At 39.6% G+C, this 22,454-nt stretch overlaps 1 protein-coding gene across 11 annotated transcripts in view; it reads right to left on the bottom strand.

Moving 5' to 3' along the window:
- Nucleotides 1-22,454, bottom strand: part of MLIP (muscular LMNA interacting protein) — a 262,957-nt gene that overhangs the window by 187,016 nt on the left and 53,487 nt on the right. The window lies entirely within an intron of this gene.

Below are 22,454 nucleotides of genomic sequence, written 5' to 3'. Positions count from 1 at the left end.
ACATGACTTAGGGTTGACAGAAATACCTTCAAATAGAAAGCCTTAAGTAAGAAATTCAAACTTACAATAGCTTCTACATTAAATTAACTGGTACTCTCAAATAAATTCAAGCAGTGTTAGTGGATATACCAGGAACTAAAGAAATAAAAATGAAAAATTCTATTTCCGTTCTCACTTATAGCCTTATGAGAAAAAGATATAGACAAATACAAAACATTACACATGAGTTAACTGCTTTCTAGAGAGTTATGAAAACAATACTATAGTATTCTACAGCTGGGGAAAATATATTTGCAGTAATAAAATCAAGAGGGGATTTACAAGTCAAAGTATATTAAGTGCTCTATAATTCAGGTTTTTAAAAATAAAATCATTTGCAAATCATATGAGGAGGAAATTCACAGAAATACAAATGGCCAAAAAATGAAAGATATTCAGTCTTCAGGAAAATGCAAATCAAAATCATAATGAAATATGATTTTCTACCCACCAAATTGGCAATACCAAATGCTAGTGAGAATATGGAGCAACAGGTCCCTTATTGCTAAAGGGAGGATAAATTGGTAAATCTCCTTTGGAGAGCAACTTGTCAATATTCCAGAAAAGGTGAATATGGATACATCGTTTGATCCGGTTTTGCTGTGTCCCCACCCAAACCTCATCTCTGAATTGTAATTCCCACGTGTCGGGAGAGGGACCTGGTGGGAGGTGATTGGATCATGGGACCGGTGTCACCCATGCTGTTCTCATGATAGTGAGTGAGTTCTCACAAGATCTGATGGTTTTATACATGTTTGGCAGTTCCTCCAAACTGGCCAAACTCCTACACTTAGCCCAAGAAATCGTGTACATGAATATTTTATTGATGTTTTGCATGAGAAGAAATAGGAAAATAAGAAAATAATCTAAATGCCCACCAACAGAGGAATAGATAAATAAATATATTCATTCTGTGAAATAGTACAAAGGAATGAATTACCTAGAATTATATGTATTAACATACCTGTATCTCAGAAACATAATACTCTAAAAATAATCAAATTACAAAAGAATAACTACCATGTTATCATATGAGTAATGTTTCAAGAAATGCAGAAGCAACTATATATAATTTTATATATAGTTATAATGAGAATTAGAAACACTAAATCTAGCACAGAAAACGCTAGGCAAAGTTGGGGAGAATGAGACAGAAAGAGCTACACAAGAAGTTTCAATTAATACTGAAAATTCATTATTTCTCTTGGTCATGTGTCTGAAATATTTTTAAACACAAGTAAATAAGCTGAAAAATGTGACAGAAGCACAGATGAAAAAACAAACAGTCCTACTTAATAAAGGACAAAAGTAAAATGAGTAAAATGATGGTGAGTAATCATGGGCATCAAAAAATCTGCTGGGGAGAGGTCAGTGTCTTACAATTTTCTGATAAAAACGTGTGGACCCCAGCCCAGTGCGGTGCCTTACGCCTGTAATCCCAGCACTTTGGGAGACCGAGGCAGGTGGATCACCTGAGGTCAGGAGTTTAAGACTAGCCTGGCCAACATGGCGAAATCCCATCTCAACTAAAAATACAAAAAAAAATTAGCTGGGCGTGGTGGTGGGAGGCTGTAATCCCAGCTACTTCAGGAGGCTAAGGCAGGAGAATCGCTTGAACCTGGGAGGCAGAGGTTGCAGTGAGCAGAGATCGCGCCATTGCACTCCAGCTTGGGCGACAAAAGCAAACTCTGTCTCAAAAAAAAAAAAAAAAAAAAAAATTAAAAAATTAAAGAAAAAAAACATGTGAACCCCAACATTGATTGATAGGTTCCAGTGCTCTTCTTCTCATTTTCTTGCACTGAAACTCCTAACTGAATCCAGTTGCTAGTACCAAATATTCTATGTAATTTGCACAAGCATTGAAGGCTCCCCTCTTCACTGCCACCACGGAGACCTGCGGGTATTTTAGGATTGTGAAGGTAACACCTCCCCCAGGATGGTGCCAGGAAGTTCCCAGAGAGACTAGTGAATAAACTAGAGGAGTGCAGAGTGACGCATCAGGGTCAGAGGGTACTGGGGGCAGATGAGAAGGTGAGAAGGCTGATCTGAAAAATAAAACAATAAAATAAAACGGTCCTTGGCTTGAGTCTTGAAGGGCACTTAGGCAGAATCACAAAATCACGAATCTTAGAGCTGAAATACAGTTTATTAAAAAAAATTCTGTGAGGTCAGGGTGAGGATGGTGAGGGGAAGGGGACATGAAAGAGGAGAATCAATCATTCACCCACAGAGATAATGGGTGATGAAGATATTCTTGCCCAGTAATTTATCTGGCTCAAGTTTAAAAAAATAACTATACTTGAAAAGTTTCCTCTGGCCCTTTGGGTAGTTGGCTTTTATATAGATGTATATACATATATACACACAGACATATAACATTTATATAGTCTATTTTATAGATTAAATATTAAATACACATTTTTATATAAATTACTTAAATAAATTTATGTATTTTATAGAAATAAATTTACATATGTAACAATTTTATACATAAAAATATATTTTCTCAGACAAAAAATGTATATGTATTTTTATCACATGGGTTTAGTTATATGTAAGTGTAACATTGAATTATTCACTGTATAATATTGAATATGATCATTTATAATTATTTTTTGAAGCTTAGTCCATTGATATTAAATAGAAAGTGAAATTATTGTAAAAAAAGGACATGCACATTCAAAAAGCGTTTTACAGTATAAAATTAATGAGGTCTGATCAATTGTCAATCTCATTTTCTGTGATGAGAGAGGTTTAGGGGTTTCTAAAACTGGGGTGGGGGGTGAAGATCGAGTCTGTATGTTTATATAAACATATAATTTTTTGTTTGAGAAAGTATAAGACTCCTGGGAAAGTCCAGCACAGGGGAGGGGGTTAAACAAGATGTCTACAGCTCTGAATAATACAGTAATGTACATTTGCAGGTTTAGAGTCCAGAGGAGGTAAGGGAAGCAAAGGCAACCAAGAAAGAGTTTGTCAGGACTCTCGAATGAGGAGAGGAGGGGCCCAGTGGAAAGGTTCTGGCGAAGGAGTATTAGGTTTGGTAAATTACAGCATGGAAGCTGTCCAGCGTCCAGGTGAAAAAGCCCCACTTCTGATGATGCCAGAGGAATTTCTAAGAACAGGATGCCTGGCACTCCATATTCAGCTCCTTCCCATCCTGTGCTATGCTGCAGTCCACCTCCACTAACTCTAACCTCCAGTAAAAGTCAACTCTGTAGGACAGTTTTGTGTAGCGGTAGTTGGAGGAAGGCAGTAAGAGGGACAACTGATGCTATGAGATTAGATAACATAAAAGAGGAGGCAGGACAAATACAGGGATGATGGAGGATCCATTAAAGGAGGAATGGGGAGCAAGAGGTGATACCACGCTGAGGATACTATTGCTTTCAGTGAATCTTTTTAACCATTCTGACAGCCATGGACTCCCACAATATGGTGGGGGGAAAGGAATCAAGTTCATTTATCTGGAAATTAAAGGTAAAGATGACATATCAGAGGTAAAGTGATTTAGAATGGTCAAGACATCTGATGTGCCCTACTTATATATGTGAAAGTCTGGATCAATAAACAGCAAAATGTTTACAATGGTTTGCTCTGGATAATGAACATACGAGTGAGTATCAGCATCTTTGTTTCTTTTATAACTTCCAAATAATACACTATAAAACTCAGAAGGAAAGAATAAAAGCAAATTCATTATTAAAATAGAGAATGAGCTCAAGCCATCATTTTAAATGTTTCCCACCCATCTTAAATTAAGAAAACATACCCCTACGGCAACTATATCCTTCCCATGCTTGCATTAGAGGTGCTTTACCTGCGTAAGCCAAATCTCACCCAGCTAGCGACATGGCATAGGAGTAGGTACTCAACCTAAACAGATTCACCCATGAGGATTGTCCAGCTGAAGTACTTGCATTTTTTAGTTTTCATCATACCTGATAGAAAATATAATATGTAGTGAAAACTCCATTTCCTAGATCCTGCTTCAGTATATTAGGATGCCTCATTAAATTTTAATTTCAGAAAAACACCAAATAAGTTTTTAGTGCAATTGTCCCTTCAAATATTTAGGATATTTATTTAATATAGGTATGTCCCAAATATTTTGTGCAACATACTTAACACTAGAAAATTATTTGTCGGGCCGGGCGCAGTGGCTCACACCTGTAATACTAGCACTTTGGGAGGCCAAGGCGGGTGGATCATGAGGTCAGGAGTTCAAGACCAGCCTGGCCAACGTGGTGAAACCCTGTCTCTACTAAAAATGCAAAAATTAGCTGTGTGTGGTGGTGGGCACCTGTAATCCCAGCTATTCAGGAGGCAGAGGTAGGAGAATTGCTTGAACCCAGGAGACAGAGGTTGCAGAGAGCTGAGATCACACCACTGCACTCCAGCTTGGGTGACAAAAGAGAGACTCCGTCTCAAAAAAAAAAAAAAAAAAAGAAAGAAAGAAAGAAAGAAAGAAAAGAAAAGAAAATTACTTGTTGTATATCTGAAATTCAGATTTAGTCTATTTTTCCTCCTATATTTTTGTTAGCTAAATCTGGCAACATTTTTTTCTTTTTTGAGACAGGGTCTCTCTCTGTTGCCCAGGCTGGAATGCAGTGGTGCAATCATGGCTCACAGGCTCACAGCAGCCTCAGACTGAAGCAGTCTGCTCACCTCATCCTCTCGAGTAGCTGGGACTACAGGTGTGTACAATCACGCCCGGCTAATTTTTTGTAGAGATGGGGTTTCACTACATTGCCCAGGCTGGTCTCAAGCTCCCGGGCTCAAGTGATCTTGCCTGCTTCAGTCTCCCAAAGTGAGGGGATTACAAGCATGAGCCACCATGCCTGGCTGCTGACATTACTCTTTGTATGCCTATGTTTCTAAACTCTTAACAAGTGCTAGAGGATTGCTTAAGCTATTACTGCCTGTGTGATATTTTATAAACATAAAATTTTAGGTAGAAATTAGAGAAAATGAACTGATTACAAATCCATTTTCAAACACTGTTAACCTAATCGATGACAGTAAGAAGCAGTAGGTGAACCTCCTGCCCATCAAGGGAGGTAAATTGGGCCAGTTGAAACATTTCTACCAAAATGACAGTAGGTCTTGTGGGCATACAACCTATTCAGGTCATCATTTCATTTTTCTGTTAAATTGCTGAGTGAAAATGAGAACAACCTGAACCACAGCAAAGTAGTATCTAGATATAGAAACTTAATTTTGACCTGCATGGAAAGCTATTTTCTCATCCATGAAAAATGCTCCATAATCCCCAATAATAGTTTAAATAATTCAACTATATGTCTGGCGAGAAAACACGCATCTTGAGCCATGTATTTTGAAGGTAAGTGCTCTTGACTGAGCTTTATCATCTGCTTCTTAAAGAATTTGCTTGCTTGCAGACTTTATAAATGGTATGCCAAGACCAATAGATGCTTTAAGTTTATGCAGCTATCAATCCCAGTACACACTGACACATGGCATCTGCCTCTTTTTTATGTTAATAAGATACAGAGTTTACAACTTCTACAGAGGGCGCAGTTAAAGCCCCTGCTCTGTTTAATTTTTTAAAGAAAAAAGTTGATTTGTTTTTCTAAGACCACCAGAGCGGGCACAAAAGAACCAGCGAGTAGGCAAGTGTAGGAGCAAAACTGCAAGTTTATTTTGGTCACCTAAGGTGTGGGGAAGAGGTCTGTCTTCCTCTGGCAAAGAAGGCCGACAGAGTCCCCCGGTGGGGCTCTCAGACAGAGTTCCTGCAGTCCCGACATCCCAACAGGAGTGGAGGACTGAGGAAGGCCGCGCATGGCATCCTGCGCAGATCTGAGGCCCACTTTTGAGCCACCAAGTGGCTCGGGAGACCCGTTCAGGATGGAGACGTCCGCCTGAAGGTAATCTCCACTTTGGCTCCATGAGCCTCCAGTCTGTCTCTGCTGGTTCCAAAGGACGCTTTGAAGCCAGGCAGAGATCCACTTCCATTTCCATTGTGTCCATTGTGTAAGTAAAGAGGAAACAAACGGGAAACCCCCAGTCCAAATTTCCAAAGAGCACCGGCCTCTCTGGGGTAAGTGCCCTTGTCTCCTCTTTACCTCCCTCGGCCAGAAATCCTGCGCAGGTCCGAGGCCCACTTTTGAGCCACCAAGTGGTTCAGGAGACTCGTTCAGGACTGAGACGTCCGCCTGAAGGTAATCTCCACTTTGGCTCCATGAGCCTCCAGTCTGTCTCTGCTGGTTCCGAAGGACGCTTCAAAGCCAGGCAGAGATCCACTTCCATTTCCATTGTGTCCATTGTGTAAGTAAAGAGGAAACAAACAGGAAACCCCCAGTCCAAATTTCCAAAGAGCACCAGCCTCTCTGGGGTAAGTGCCCTTGTCTCCTCTTTACCTCCCTCGGCCAGAAATCCTGCGCAGGTCTGAGGCCCACTTTTGAGCCACCAAGTGGCTCGGGAGACCCGTTCAGGACGGAGACGTCCGCCTGAAGGTAATCTCCACTTTGGCTCCATGAGCCTCCAGTCTGTCTCTGCTGGTTCCAAAGGACGCTTTGAAGCCAGGCAGAGATCCACTTCCATTTCCATTGGGTCCATTGTGTAAGTAAAGAGGAAACAAACGGGAAACCCCCAGTCCAAATTTCCAAAGAGCACCCCCTTAGGGTGCCTCCTAGCCAATTTAAAAACCTTACAGGTCGAACAAGACCTTAGGAGGAAGCGGTTAATTTTCCTTTCCACTGTGGCGTGATCGACCTCAGCAATTTCTGCCAGTGGCTAGGCAAGTGGTCTTAAATTAATTACATACAAGGCTTTTGGGCCTTATGCTCTCGTCCCGACCTGCCCTATACTCCTCCTTCTCTCCCCGCTCTCTCCAACCCCTCCCTTCCTGCCCAGACTCCTCCTCCTCCCCCCATCCAGACTCCTCCTTCCTCCTCCTTATCTACTAGTAATCCACTCGGTCCCGTGCCTCCTTCCGGGCCCCCAACTGGCTGTCTTGAGTCCCCTATCTCTGCCCACACCCTCCTACAGTGTTAGCACCTTTGCGAGAGGTGGCTGGGGCGGAGGGGGTAGTCAGAGTACATGTCCCTTTTTCTTTTTTTCTTTTTTTTTTTTTTGAGGCGGAGTCTCGCTCTGTCGCCCGGACTGGAGTGCAGTGGCCAGATCTCAGCTCACTACATGTCCCTTTTTCTTTTTTTCTTTTTTTTTTTTTTGAGGCGGAGTCTCGCTCTGTCGCCCGGACTGGAGTGCAGTGGCCAGATCTCAGCTCACTACATGTCCCTTTTTCATTGGCCGATCTTTCCAAAATTGAGAAGCGTTTAGGTGATTTCTCAGCTAATCCTACCATATACATAAAGGAATTTAGATACTTTTGTCAGACCTATGACTTAACTTGGCATAACCTCCAGGTTATCCTAACCTCTACCCTAAACTGACTGAGGTTCTAACCCAGTATACTCGGTTAGATCCGGCCTCCCCCACAGGGGCCACCATTTTGGCGTCTTATTTCATTTCTCAATCAGCTCCTGACATTCGTAAAAAACTTCAAAAGGTAAAGGATGGTCCTCAGACACCAATACAAGACCTGGTTAAATTAGCCTTTAAGGTCTATAACTCCAGAGAGGAGACGGCAGGCTCGCCTCAAACAGAAGTTACAGCTCCTAGCAGCGGCTTTACAGCCCAGTCGTAACCCCAGGCCAGAGAGTACACACTCCGCAGACTCCAAGGCTACGAAAGGAGCCTGCTATAAGTGCGGCAAGGCAGGACACTATGCCAACAGGTGTCCGCAAGGTCCCCGAGCCCCAACGCAGCCTTGCTATAAGTGCAAGGCATCAAGACATTGGGCCAGTGAATGTCCTAACCCTCATCCACCAGCAACCCCCTGCCCTACTTGCTAGCAGGGAGGACACTGGAAGTCTCATTGCCCCACCCTGAGAACAGGTGCCGCGTCTCCACGTGACCCCCTTTCCTAGGATTCTGGGAGCTCCTTCCAGCTCCTACATCTGGACGACGACGACAACTGAAGGTGCCGAGACTCGGGGACCCCCATCACCCTCGCCGAGCCGTGGGTAACTCTCCTGGTAGCGGGTAAGACAATCAATTTTTTAATCAACAGCGAGGCTACCTATTCTGTTTTGCCGTCCTTCTCTGGACCTAGCCTTCCCTCCAATATCTCTGTAGTAGGAGTAAGCGGAAAGCCATCCACTCCACAAAAACTCCACTCCTTAATTGCTGCCTGGCCAACAACTACTCTGCGCACTCGTTCCTCATTCCCAGCTAAAAAGGGCCCCTACCGAAAGCAATCAGTGGAAATCAGTTTGGCTTTCCCCCACTCGCCTCAAACTTACTAAATTTTCTTAACTATCTCATACTCCTCAACCTTGCTGGGACCTTCCTTCTGGGTTTTGCCCCTATTCCAACAAATGCTTCCATTCCTCATTCCTATACTAATACTGTGCCTTATTTTATTCTTCATCCGTATGTCCAAATGCCAACCATGGGCCCCGACCTTAACGACGCCCCTTAACAGCAGGAAGTAGCCAGACAGACCACAGCGCCCCTTATCACTATTACCAATAAAAGGTTGGACTGTTTGGACGAACGGAGGCAAGATGGTGCACTTCCGGGTTCTTCTTCACCAACTTTTCCCTTCCCGCGCGCGCAAAAATGCAGCCAGCGCCCAGGGAGGGTGCAGACCAACCGGGCATGCGCCAGGTGACGTCAATCCGAAGAGACCAAGCTTTACCTGGTCGCACCTGCGGAACACCCCCCCCACACACACGCCCGTGCCCCGCCTATTGCCCTCCCACTCCTAGAAAAGCCGCTCCGGACAGACCCCACGCACGGCCTTCCTCAGTCTTCCACTCCTGTCGGGATGTTGGGACTGCAGGAACTCCGTCTGAGAGCCCCACCAGGGGACTCTGTTGGCCTTCTTTGCCAGAGGCCGACAGACCTCTTCCCCACACCTTAGGTGACCAAAATAAACTTGCAGTTTTGCTCCTACACTTGCCTACTCGCTGGTTCTTTTGTGTCCGCTCTGGTGGTCTTAGAAAAACAAATCAAAAGTGAGTTTGGTATGTTTTTCAAGCAAATTATCTTGAAACACATATTAGGTGTAACTATTAATAATTATGTGTAACTATTTTGAATATTAAAGCTTTGAATGTAGTCTGTTTTTCATAGATTTGCCAGTAATGGTCTAAATCAGAAGTCTGTAACTAAGATGCACAGACCATTGCTGGTCTGCCACCTATTTTTTTTTAATGAAGTTTTATTGGAAAACAGCCTTATCCTTCCATTTACCTGTTGTCTTTTGCTACAAAGGCAAGGTTGGGTATTTGTAGCCAAGAAAACCTAAAATATTGACTATTTGACCCTTTACACAAAAGATTTGTCAACTTTGCTTTAAATAGACATTTACCAGCAGTCAAGGGAACTGATTACTCCCCTGGGCTGATCTACATATTTTTCAGATAGGATGGCAGCCTTGATTAATTAGGTTTTGTATAGCAGAGAGATATAAAGTCTAAAACACTGCAGAACTACAAATATCTGGCAAAGCAACAGGCAAAGTAAATTTGATGAAAGAGACTCCTTCAGTATTTATCGTAACACAAGACGTTCTCAGTGGATCATTCACCCTAGTCCTTTGCTCCTGGACTAGAGCAAGGAAATAGTTATCCAGTTGCTGTAAGAATCAGGTTAATGATCCAAATCCATTTTTATTTCTTTTCTCTTTTTTTCTTTTCAAAACCAAAAATCCTTTAAAGTTCTAGCCTCTGGCAAATCTCACCCTCACCCCTAGAAAACACTGACCTAAATCAAGCCTAGAAACAATACCAACAAGTCCCCATGATCAGCTGATGTATTTTCACTGTGGGAATACAGGAGATGAATATTTTTCATGCAAGGCTATTTGGATAAAATTGTATTCAGGCTTCAATTTTGGTGATGCCTCCACAACGCTATGCAAAATGTCTTCTTTGAAGCCTGGAAGAAGCCACCCAGAGCAATCTATTAGGCTGCTCTCCCTTTCCAAGAGGAAATCCTGCAAACGGTGGCTACAGACACGCCTCATTTTTAGAAAATGTGAGCATTATGTTGCATTTCCATTAATTAAACCCCACTTGCAATGGCCTACATGCACTTTCCTTCAGAAACAGGTTCAATAGTCTTTCCAAATTATAGGTCCAGAGTCTTCTGCAATACAGTTGCGGAAGGAGGAGCAGTGAAGATACCAAATGTGACTCTGTGTAGACAGAGCCCAGAGATAGCAGTCTGGTTTGAATTGGGTCTACACATGGTCTACACATTGCCAATGTTTGCACAATCAGCATGCCTTTTAGTTAGATGTATGCTTCTTTGGAGTGGCTTTGGGAAGGTTAATAGAGATTATGATAAATGGCCTTAGGTTTCCTCATCCCGACCCACTCCTTGGCACATCTGTTGATTTTAGGCTCGTGGGGAAGGAGAGGATTGGAAGTTGCAGAGACAGGCAATTGTTTCTCCAGAGAGATTATTTCATCATTTCGGAGAAACATATCATCCTGATGCTTATCAGAGCAATAGGCTTTAGTAGGTTAAAAGGCAATGAAATAATTCACCCTAATATTGAACAACAGTGTTAATCCAATTTAACTCCTTCATGCTTTTTGTACTATTTGTCAAACATAAAAAGAAAATAAAATGGTTCCATAATGATGAAACATACATATTCAACACCCTCTACTAAGTGTAGCAAAACTTGAGTCAAAACTGGAAGTCTTAGATTGGTTTTGAACTGACCTCTGAGGGTGTCACCTGGCAGATCAGAGAAGTTTCTTGGAGATAGCAGCTTTGGTGCTGGGAACCTAATCACCGGGAAAACTACCTTGGTGACCTGAGAGACCAGGAGGCCATATGGAATAAGAGAGGAAACTGCTCTTTGTGAGATATCTCTGAGCTGATATCTGAACTTGCATCCTGACTATAGACCCATAGAAATGGTAGTTAGAAAAAATAGCACTTTGACTTTTTTAAAACATTTACAGTCTGGAAGCATGTATGACAGAATCTCTAAATAATACAGTTACTAACAATAAGCACTAATATCTATTGTTAAGCATTGATATCTATCGAGTAAATGCTATGTGCTAGGCAATGTTGGTAGGGATTTTCAATATTTGATAGACTCATATTAGCAATGCTATTTATAACTACTGCATAATTAAAAGTTGCCTTGAAGAATTTGATCAAATTGGTAAAAGTTCTGATGGGGTTATGAAAATTCAACTAACCAATCACAAATCCACCTAGACACTGTAGAGAAAAGCAAGGACAAATAACCATAAATCACCTTGAATAAAAATTCAGCAAGAAACACATAGGCATTTCCCTGATTATTATTCAGGGTTTTAGGATTTTTTTTTTTTCTTTTTTTTTGAGATGGAGTTTTGCTCTTGCTGCCCAGGCTGGAGTGCAATGGCACAATCTTGGCTCACCACAACCTCTGCCTCCCAGGTTTAAGCGATTCTCCTGCCTCATCCTCCTGAGTAGCTGAGATTACAGGATTGCGCCACCATGCCATACTAATTTTGTATTTTTAGTAGAGCTGGGGTTTCTCCATGTTGGTCAGGCTGGTCTTGAACTCCCGACCTCAGGTGATCTGCCTGCCTCAGCCTCCCAAAGTGCTGGGATTACAGGTGTGAACCACCGTGCCCGGCCAGGAATTTTTTTTCTCAGACAAATGCAGCAGCTGTTCTTTTGCAAATGAAGTTAGAAAATTTGAAATTTATTAGCCAATTTAAGAATTTCTGTCCCTATCACTTCCCTTTACTGACTGCTTTCGGTGTACCAGGTGTTTCGCATCTAGTGTTTCTAATCCCTCACAGACATTCAGGCTCCATATTTTCCCCCATTTTAAAGGCAGCAAAACTGAATCTTTGCCCAAGTTAGCATAACTAACAGATGACGCAGTTGGGCTTTGAACTCAAGACTGGTGTCCCCATGGTTGGCCTCATTTTTGATGCCACTCAGACTCAGCAGCTGTGTGAATACTTTGTAGCATGCAGTCGTTTCCAGTGTTAAACACAAGAAGATACACCCATTAATTTGCATAAATTAAGCCAAACCCCAGCTATTTTCACTTATTTTCTGATCTTCTTACCACAAAATATCAGTTATGGATCTTTCAGGAAGACAATGGAACTAAGATATTTACATTGTAATCAAAAGGTCTTCGTTTTTTAAAAGGAGAATATGAGAGCCAACAGAAAAAAAAAATCATCTCGTTAATTTTATTTTTTCTCAAGAAAAGAAAAGCAATCCCATGCTCACTCACCTCCCACACCAAGTCTGGAGGCTTGTAGTGATTAGCAACAGAATTTCCCCATTCCAATTCAATTCACACATCTGCAAGGTGTAGGCAGGTTCCAGGGCTGAGCACTCAGAAGTGCTATAAAATCAATTACATATTTCTACCTATCACAACAGGAACATACTGGGAGCCATTTATCAATAGTGCTTCAAAAAAAACCACATCATTTCAAACTAAAAAGATAACAAACGTGGTAGATATTTAGCTTTTAAAACTGTTGAAAAACATTACCCAACAAAATGCAACTGGAAAGCAAAAGAAATCACTGTAAGGTAAATCAATCTCAAAAAAGTAAAATTTACATTGGTTTAGCACAGATTAAAAATGTGAATTCATGAATACTAGCCCATTGCTGCTTGCAATAATTTTTTATTTTAAATTGTGGAGTTAATACCTGATCTGATAAGCCTTGAAAATAAGTAATTAAATATAACAAGTGAACTGAATGTGGATATACCTTCATTTAGTTGTGTCTTTGCAAGAGGAGTTAAAATTTCACATTCTCTTGAAAATTTGAGATTTCAGTTATGTTAAGAATTGCAAAGATTCATAGTAATTTGAAACTTGTGAGCTGTCCTCTAAGCTAGTGGTTCTCAAAGTCTCTTTCTGAATCAGCAGCATGGTGTCACCTGAGAATGCGTTAGAAATGCAAATTCTCAGGCCTCACCCCAGACTTACTAAATCAGAAACTCTGGAGATGGGGCTCAGGAGACCATGTTTCAACAAGCTTTTAGGAAATTCTGAAACATGACAACCACTGTTCTAAGATCCGTAAACTTGGGTGATCTAGTTTACAAAAATCGATGAAAATACATGTGTTTAGGACTAACTGATAAAAGTAAATCACAGCAATTCTCTACTTGTGGAAACTAAAAGTTTATTTGCAAAATACTTTGTTGTTGTTTTTCCATAATAGACTAAATGAATGTATTAAAATTCTCAGTCTAATTCACAAAGCCAATTCAACTTATAAACTTAGTGCTATCATACGAAGAATACTATTTAATAGGTATCCTAATGGAATGTCCTTTCAGAAAAGTTAACTATGAAAACCTGAAAGCTGATACAAAAACGTGGTCAAGGTATAGGAAGGATCAGCTTGCAACTGCAAAAAGGAACTCCAAGTTGCACCCCCAGCTCTCCTACTCCCACTTTCAGGCCAACCCCACTGGCAGGGAAGGACAGAGTTTGAAAGTTGGGCAAGACTTCAGGGGAGGAGTTGCAGGGAATGGGTCCCATCAGACAGAAAAGGGTGAGTGAGGACTGTTGCCATGGGACTTCTGATCATGTGGAGCAATGTTGAGGGAAGGAGGTGGCAAAAGTCTCCAGGGATTTCAAATCTACTGCTTCCCACAAGAAGCTGACAAAGTCAACAACAGTCCCTGAGACAGAAGAAGAAAAAAGGAATGCTTGAAAAGTATCTCTTTGTATCTGTAGGCCATTTAATCCTCAGGCATTTGTAAGCAGGGAAGAATGAAATTTGAAGAGCTTTGGTTCATCAATCACTCAATACATTTACACAAAATATTCACAGAGGGAAGGATAGCAGAATTATTTCTGATGACAGACTCTTACAAGACTTGTTGTTTCTACTCTGCTTAATGATATCACAGTGGCAACTCAATGTAAATCACAGTAAGCTTCAAGCAGCAGAATCTTGGGAAACTCCAGAATACTATTACTAACATTAATGAGTATTACCATAAGCAGTGCCTCATTTCACTCAGAATATGGCAGACTCTACAGAAGCCAGAACTATAATAGTGTCATTCTGAAACAGAGAAGACAGATGCCTGAGTCATGGGATTTCCAAGTTCAGTGGGAGTATTCCTCTATCTCCAAATTGTTATAGGACCAACAGGTTTGTATGCCCACTGCCCAGTAACAGACCCATTACCCTAAGACAGCAGAAATGCAGCAGGGAAAGGGTTAATGATTGCAAAGCATCAAGTGAGGAGATGGAAGGAGATCCTCAAATCTATCTCCTCTGGAGAAAAGAAGTTCTAGGGAGGGTTTTTAAAAGGTTTTTTGAGCATGAGGGGCTGGAAAATTGGAGTAATTGATTGGTCAGGGAAAGGCGGATGAAATCATCAGGATGTGAAAACTGCATTTTTTGATGAGTCAGTTCCTCATGGGGTCCTTCAGATCAGCTGAGTCGGTGGGGTCTTTTAGATCAGCTGGTATCAGTGGGGGTCACTGGAATCAGCTGGAATTAGTAGTTGTATCAGTATGCAAGACCTTTTCGCCACTAAAGCCTATTGCTCTAGTAAACATCAGGATGATCCATTTCTCTGAAATGATCATAGGGAAAACAATGTTTTATAATGTTCAAGCTGTTACCTGTGGAACAGTTAAGGGGAACTATAATTCTGTAACAGGGTCTACATGATTGTGAGGCAATAGGCACCAAAGAACTATGAAGAAGCAGGTCAGAGAGCAAGCTGACTTCATGACTAATGTCTCATGTGCAGTAAGCTTGGTTTATTTTCATTTATCTCTCTTTTTTCTTGACAGATTTTATGAATTTTATAGGGGCAGTTCCAAAATTACAAGACATGGCTCATGAAGTCAGATTTTTTTAAAACAAACATATATTTATAGGAATATTACCTCCAAATATGTTACCAGGGACAGTCTATATGTTTACTTAATGTTTCTGCTATCCCTCAAAATATTTTTGAAACTTCTCTCTTTGAATTAACTTTAAAATCATTTATATTTTTAGAAAATCGGTTCCATTGCCTTAAATTTATACCTTTAAAATAAACCCTAAACAGGTTAACTCACTATTACTTTTAGCTCTTTCTAAAAATAAAATCCACTATTGAAAAACAATGATTTATCATATGTCTCAAGAGACTCAAAAGACTAGGACGCTAGCTATAAAAAACAGAGAAAGAATTCTTCTCTAGGAAGTTTTTGAAATTAGCAATACAATGAAATATGAATATAGCCTATGAAGATAACTTTGATAGAAACAGTATTCATGCATATTCAAGTTTGTCATGTTCATTAAAACATATACCACTGTTACAGCAAAGCAGATGCATGCGAAGCAGATATATCATCATAATAGAAGACCATATAGTACTTGATATTTTATTATTATAAATTTATTATTTTATGTAAACCATTTCTCTCCTCCTGAAGATCTTTTAAAAAATGCAAATGTGTAGGAGAGAATCAATACATTAAGTCACCTACATTATATAGACGTGGTTCTTAACTCTATCCGAAGTGTTCATCTTAATTCTATCTAAGGGGTCTATGAAGAGCATTCAATGGGTCCATGATGGGAAATATATTATGTTTTGTTTTTATTAATTTCTAACTGGAATTTAACATTTCTTTCAGTTACGAATGTAATCAATCAACCACTATAGAATTAGCACTATCTGTGACATTGATACCTACAAAAATCATAAATATTTTATATTACAAGTGTTGCATATATAGCAAAATATCACTTGTTCTCACCACTGCTTTGAACTTGCAATAGTTCTTAGAACTATTTCTGAATCTTGTACTATGCACATAAAAGCAATATGCTAAAAAGAAGACCATAGACCCCTCAAACTGCCAAAAGAGTGCATGCTCAAAAAAGATAAAGAATCCTTACCTTACATAATGAGTTAACTTATAATGTTTATTTTCTCTTTGACCAGGCAACCAAAAAAAAAATCCCAGGATACCATTTTACCTGTGAAAAAGTTTCCACAAGGTTGGAAGGCAAATTTTTCATGTAATAAATTTGACATGTCTTGCCTTTTCCGGAAACAAAAACAGAGACATGGTTCTAGAGGCACATTACACAAGCTATCAGTTTGGAAATCATTGACTGGATACACTAGTATGTTTCTGTAGCTAAAATGTAAGCAGAGAATCCATGCTTAAAGAACTGGATTGTTACCAATCCATTATCTGAGATATTAATCATGGGGGGAGGTGGGGAAATAAAAATACAAAAATATCTAACATCATATCAAACTGTGCTAGACCATCACGATTCTAAGGCTCTTTGAAAATTGAAGGAGAATAACAAAAATGATGAGCGAGGCAGAGAGACTGACTTATGGACAGCTGTCACAGTAAACAGTAAAGCAGTCATGCATGGGTACCAGGAATGGCCCACGTTTAACACTTAACAGGACAAACAATTATTTGGTGTGCTTTACCCCTAAAAGTAACAGAGAAGGGGAAAAATGGAAGGAAGTGAGAAACTATACAGCAGACACACTGTGACAAAAATGTTTAAACCCTTAGCAAAAAAGATTGTTTAGTGAGCCAAAAGGAATCACTTTTGAACTTAACCACTCCATATTTTCCCAGGTTGTTTTCCCTATAACTTTCCAAAGAATTACATTGACAAAACTTTATAGTACCAGAGAGAAACAGGAAATAGTTTAAGCTTGTCTTGTGATTCAGTCTATTATGCTCAAATAAAATATACAGCTGATTTGAGTGTTTTTTAAAGAAACATATTTTCCTTAAATTTTTGAGTGAAGTTGGCCCTCCATATAGATGAGTTCTGCATCCCTGGATTCAACAAACTACAGATCAAAAATAGTCAGTAAAAAGATGTGTCTGCATTTTTTTTCTTGTTATTATTTCCTAAACAATACAGTATAACAATTCTTTATATAACACATTGTATTAGGCATTATAAGTAATCTAGAGATGATTTAATGTACATAGGAGGATATGCATAGATTATATGTCAATACTACACCATTTTATATCAGGGACTTGAACATCCTCAGATTTTGGTATCTGCAAGAGGTACTGAAACCAATCCCCCTTGAATGTCAAAGGAAGGCTGCAGTTAAATTTTGAAATAAGAAGCATTATTTCCATCAAGCAACTGTAAGGGTCTTCAGCAGAACATGTATATGTTAATGTACTTGTTTTAATTTGCTACCTGTGCACATTCTAATGAGAAAGATTAATCATTTTATTGGGAGGAAAAGCATACCATTCTCTGAATAATACTGAAATTATCTCAAGAAACAAATACATCTCCTAGATCTAACAAATAAATGAATAAACTAGTATAAAAATCAAATAAATTTTAAGTGAAGTTGCAACCTTGGACTGCAGATGTGGAGACACAGCACAGATTCTTAAAACACCTGGAGCACCATTGAACATGAATAGAGTGACCTGCAGATGTATCCCGGTACTAGTCAAGGCAATCAGCCCTAGCTGTGGGTGACAGTACGAATGTAGAGCACATCTGTAAAACTGTCCTTTTTTCTAGAATGTTTCCCCATCTGACTTCTCAGAGTTGACATGTCTTTCATAACTACACCACCTGACAATGAATTAGAGCACACATGGCCCAGACAAGGTTAATCACAGAGATAGACAGTGGAGGATAGCAGAGCTCTGGAAAAAGCCAGATCCAGAATCAAATTCTGGATCAAAGTCCTGGCTCTGAAATTGACTAGCTAGCTGGTGAAGGGGCAAGTTACCTAACTCTTGAAGTCTCAAATATATCATCTATCAAATGAAAATTATATAAATCCCATTTCATAAGTTGTCATGGGAAACAAGGTTAAAAATACATTCACAGTGTTTAAGACTGCTGTTTAAAGTGTCTGATAGAAAGTACTCCATTATTTTCTTCGTCCATATTAAAGTATTAACTTCTGACCTAAGCTAGACTCACAAGAAATTTTTTCTGGAATTCTTTTTTTTTTTTTTTTTTTTTTTTTTTTTTTTTTTGAGACGGAGTCTCGGTCTGTCGCCCAGCTGGAGTGCAGTGGCCGGATCTCAGCTCACTGCAAGCTCCGCCTCCCGGGTTTACGCCATTCTCTCGCCTCAGCCTCCCGCGTAGCTGGGACTACAGGCGCCCGCCACCTCGCCCGGCTAGTTTTTTGTATTTTTTTAGTAGAGACGGGGTTTCACCGTGTTAGCCAGGATGGTCTCGATCTCCTGACCTCGTGATCCGCCCGTCTCGGCCTCCCAAAGTGCTGGGATTACAGGCTTGAGCCACCGCGCCCGGCCTGGAATTCTTAAATTATGGAATGGATTGTTGAAATCCATCCTCCTTTGATGGCAGGGTGTTAAAACATAAAATCCAGGAGCCACTAGTGGTCTGTTGTCAGCCACATGACAACCATATTTTTCAGTCAGAAAGAAAGAAGCTGGGTGGGGTGCAGTGGCTCACCTGTAATGACAGAACTTTGGGAGGCCAAGGTCACCTGAGGTCAGGCGTTCGAGACCAGCCTAGGCAACATGGTGAAACCCCATCTCTACTAAAAATACAAAAATTAGCTGGGCATGGTGGCGGGTTCCTGTAATCCCAGCTACTCAGGAGGCTGAGGCAGGAGAATCACTTAAACTCAGGAAGCAGAGGTTGCAATAAGCCGAGATCACGCCACCGTACTACAGCCTGGGTGATGGAAGGAGACTCAGTCAAAAAGAAAGGAGAAGAGGGGAGGGGAGGGCAGTGGAGGGCAGGGGAGGGGAAAGTAGGGGAAGGGAAGGTAGAGGAAGGAGGGAGGGAGGGGAGGGAGAGAGACAGAGAAAGAGAGAGAGGAAGGAAGGAAGGGAGCTGACATGAAGAAAGAACTAGAGATGGGTACCCAGAGGAGAACCTGGCCAGTATAAACCCCGACTTTAGATGTTCCTGAGGGTTTGTGCATCCCTAGCTCGGCTGAGACTTGGATTTTCAATCGTGTCTTGATGTGTAGGTCAGTAAATACTGCTTTAGCCTTGAGTATATAAAGTTTGACTCCCATCACTTGCACTCTAAACTGATTACTACAGTGAGTTTTGTGGCATCCTGGATTTCCTCAGTCTCCACCTACAAGTGTTCAATGTGTACACAGAAGAAAGCTTTTAACTTTCCTGCCTTTGTGCTGTGAATATTAAAATACAGAATTCACTTCAGGCCATGTGCCCTTCAACCTAAGAGAATCTCAAAATGCTGGTTGTCTGTTTAGAAGAGAGCAGTAAAATTTAGCCTTAACTTGGAGAAAGTGACCAAATTTAAAGTGTGAATTAGAATAAGGTGATAACTCTAAAGAAGTGAAACTTTTATTTCTTTTTCTAAGTAATCTGCTACATTAAGGATTCTACAGAAGCCATGGAAGGTTAATTAGGGACAATTCTAAAGAAAAAATTAAATAAAGTGCCAATTTTGGATTTTCCCCTTTGTTTTATTTCTGCCTAACTGTGTATTTTGTTGAACTTGTTGGGCATTTAATTAATGGCAACTATCAAACAGTATGTCAAAGTCAATTTCTGTCTTTTTATCAATTTCAGTATATTTGATTAATTCATTTGTGAATATATACAATATACTGAATTAATCTTAATGTCATGCTAAAGATCAAATGCCAACTCATGAATTTTAAAATTCATGATAGTTCTCCCATTAACCCCCAAAAGAGACTATGCCTTGATAAATAAATGCCTTCAGTAAATTACAGTGTATTTGTTTTCCACACAAATGTTGGAATTTCACAAGTTTTCTCAAATATTTTCATGTGTCAATGCCACTGATAAAGGCAGAAAAGCTTGGGTAATTTAGTTTGGAAATAACTGTCATGGCCTCAAAATGGGAATGAAAGTAGATTTTTTTTTCCTCTGGATATCACCCATGTTGAATATTTTGGTTTAAACTAAATCCTCACTTCATCAAAGTAATCTCTTTTTTTACTTAACTCCCATGTTTTTTGGACAAAACATCACTTCCTAGTTAATATTTCATTGATTTGTGGTCATGTGTTATCTTCTTTACTTGATTGGAATGGCATTGAAGGTTGTGAATGTGGTTTATATATCCCTGTAGCTTCCCACAGCACCTGACTCAATATCTTGTACATAATGTTTGCAGAAGTAACAACTCACCTGTGAAACCAATCTATTTCTCATTATAATATAATGCTGAGAGTAACGTCTATTGCCTTCCCTCAGTCAGTATACAGAGCAATCTAAATACCAGAAGTTCACTTGCCCCAAATATTCAGATGGTTCTGCATACACATGCGCACGCGCACACACACACACACACTGCTTAGAATTTCTTTCCTAAATGAGGAAGCAAAAGTCCATCTGCTATTTACACATCAATTTGAGTTACTTTAGTCAAATTTTGTGTTTCCTAAAGCCTCAGGAATTAGGATAATGAGGGTTTTATGAGCCAAATAAATAATACATGTTTAATGCTGACAGAAATAAAAATGTGTTTATTATTTTGAGAAGGACACCTGGCTGTGTGTGTGCACATGCATGCTCATGTGTATTCTGATACACAGAAATGTTTAAGTCTTTGACCTAATAATTCAAATTTTGAAATTTTTTCCAAGTAAATAATTTGAAATTATTTTTAATGAACATTCATAACAGCAGCTTAAAGGAAAAAACAAAAACATTTCAAATTGTCAATAGAAAAATCATTAAATAAGATTTAAGCAGAAATTTGGTTATGATTCTATACCAAAGATAAATGTAAAAAGGATATGTAAAATAATATTGAGTGGGCAAAATAAAATACAAAATTATGTACACATTTTTATGTATTTGATGTATATACATATAATGTATTATGTATGAAAACTGGAAGAGTTTGTCAAAAAAAAGACTACATATAGTTAACAGAGTCAAAAACCCATTTTCTGCTATTGAAAAGATTATTAAATAAGTAAAAACTATCAAATTCACAGAAAGTTTGATATAAGGACATGGAGAGGTGAATGAAAGTTTGTGTTGACTAGGAAAGTCAGAGGTGGCCTGGGGTGATGTTCCAGAGAGGAACTGGGTAGAGCATGGGAAAAATAGCTGGAAACACAAGAGAGTGGAGGGCACCAAAATCCACCCAACCACTTCAGATGCTGTCTAAGATTGACCTGCCTGAAGCATCCCAGAGAGGCAAGGGTCTTCCTTAGAGGAGATTTCATAACCTCATTCAGAATTATTCATAAATCTCACTGGTATATTTTTCCTTGTATTTTCTCAAATGCCCTTGTGCTGTTGTTTAAGACTTTCGTAATTGCTTTTCCTTGGAAAGAAATAATGATGTAGTTAACATTTATCCTTGGTGCAAATCCCTTTATATAGTTAGTAATATCTTTGAATAGGCATCTAAATCCTTCTTAAAAGAATGAGAACTCTATCCTTCCTTGATTATGTTTAATTAAAGGTGGCTTCAATGTAATCAGAAATGATAATTCTTCACAATTTAGTCCTAATGACAATAGGAAACACATAAGACTTTATGAGGTACCATTCTGGATGTTTAGCATGGATCAGTTGATTTTAGCCACACAGCCTACCTATGATGAAGGTACAGCTCTGTCTCCATTCAGATAAGAAAACCAAGGGACAAAGAAGTTTATTGTCCAAGATTTTACAACTTTGTTCTAACAGAGCTAGGATTTAGACCAATAATCTAAACGAAGAGCCAATCAATCACATTTAACACTGTCTCCATTAAAAATCACGAGTCTAATACTGGAAACTAAGAGAACTGTAAAATTCTGCCTTGAGATCAGTTTGTGTTTTCTGTGGTTGTTGTTGTATGTTGGTAGGTTACTCTTAAACCAGGGCATTAAAAAGAGAATTCTAATACTTAAGTACACTACTAAAATTTGTAAAAAGCCATTAGTCTAAGGAACAATTAATATACATATAAAGGAAGATGAATATATAAATTACATATTCATATATATTGTGAATACATATATTATATGCAGGGGACCCCCTGATAGGCAGCTGCTTGCCAATTCTAGAGTCCCCCAAACCTAAACTCAGAAGTAACAATCTGGTGTGTCTATACAGTTTAACTCCCTAATGCTTCAAAAGTTATCAATTGCAGAAGATAAGTTACTTGACTTACTGTAATTGTAAATTAACTTCTTTGTCTTAGGTGTTCCTGACTCTTACTTTTCCTCATAAATTTCCTTTAAGAATACCAGGGCTGCAAGCTGACCTTGATTCCCATGGCAGGGGTGCGGTGGTGGGGGGGTGTTTAGGGGGTGGAAGAGATACGTTTATTCTTGTAGTTACCAAAGTTTGAAGGGCTTTTGAAAGAGACTTTGAGTCTCAAGATTCTTGTATCACATAGTTTCCTTTA

The sequence above is a fragment of the Trachypithecus francoisi genome, unplaced genomic scaffold, assembly GCF_009764315.1.
Source record: "Trachypithecus francoisi isolate TF-2019V2 unplaced genomic scaffold, Tfra_2.0 Lachesis_group10, whole genome shotgun sequence".
NCBI classification, from domain to species: Eukaryota; Metazoa; Chordata; class Mammalia; order Primates; family Cercopithecidae; genus Trachypithecus; species Trachypithecus francoisi.
Note: the sequence above shows the minus strand (reverse complement) of the source record. Positions and strands in the feature narration are given on the sequence as shown.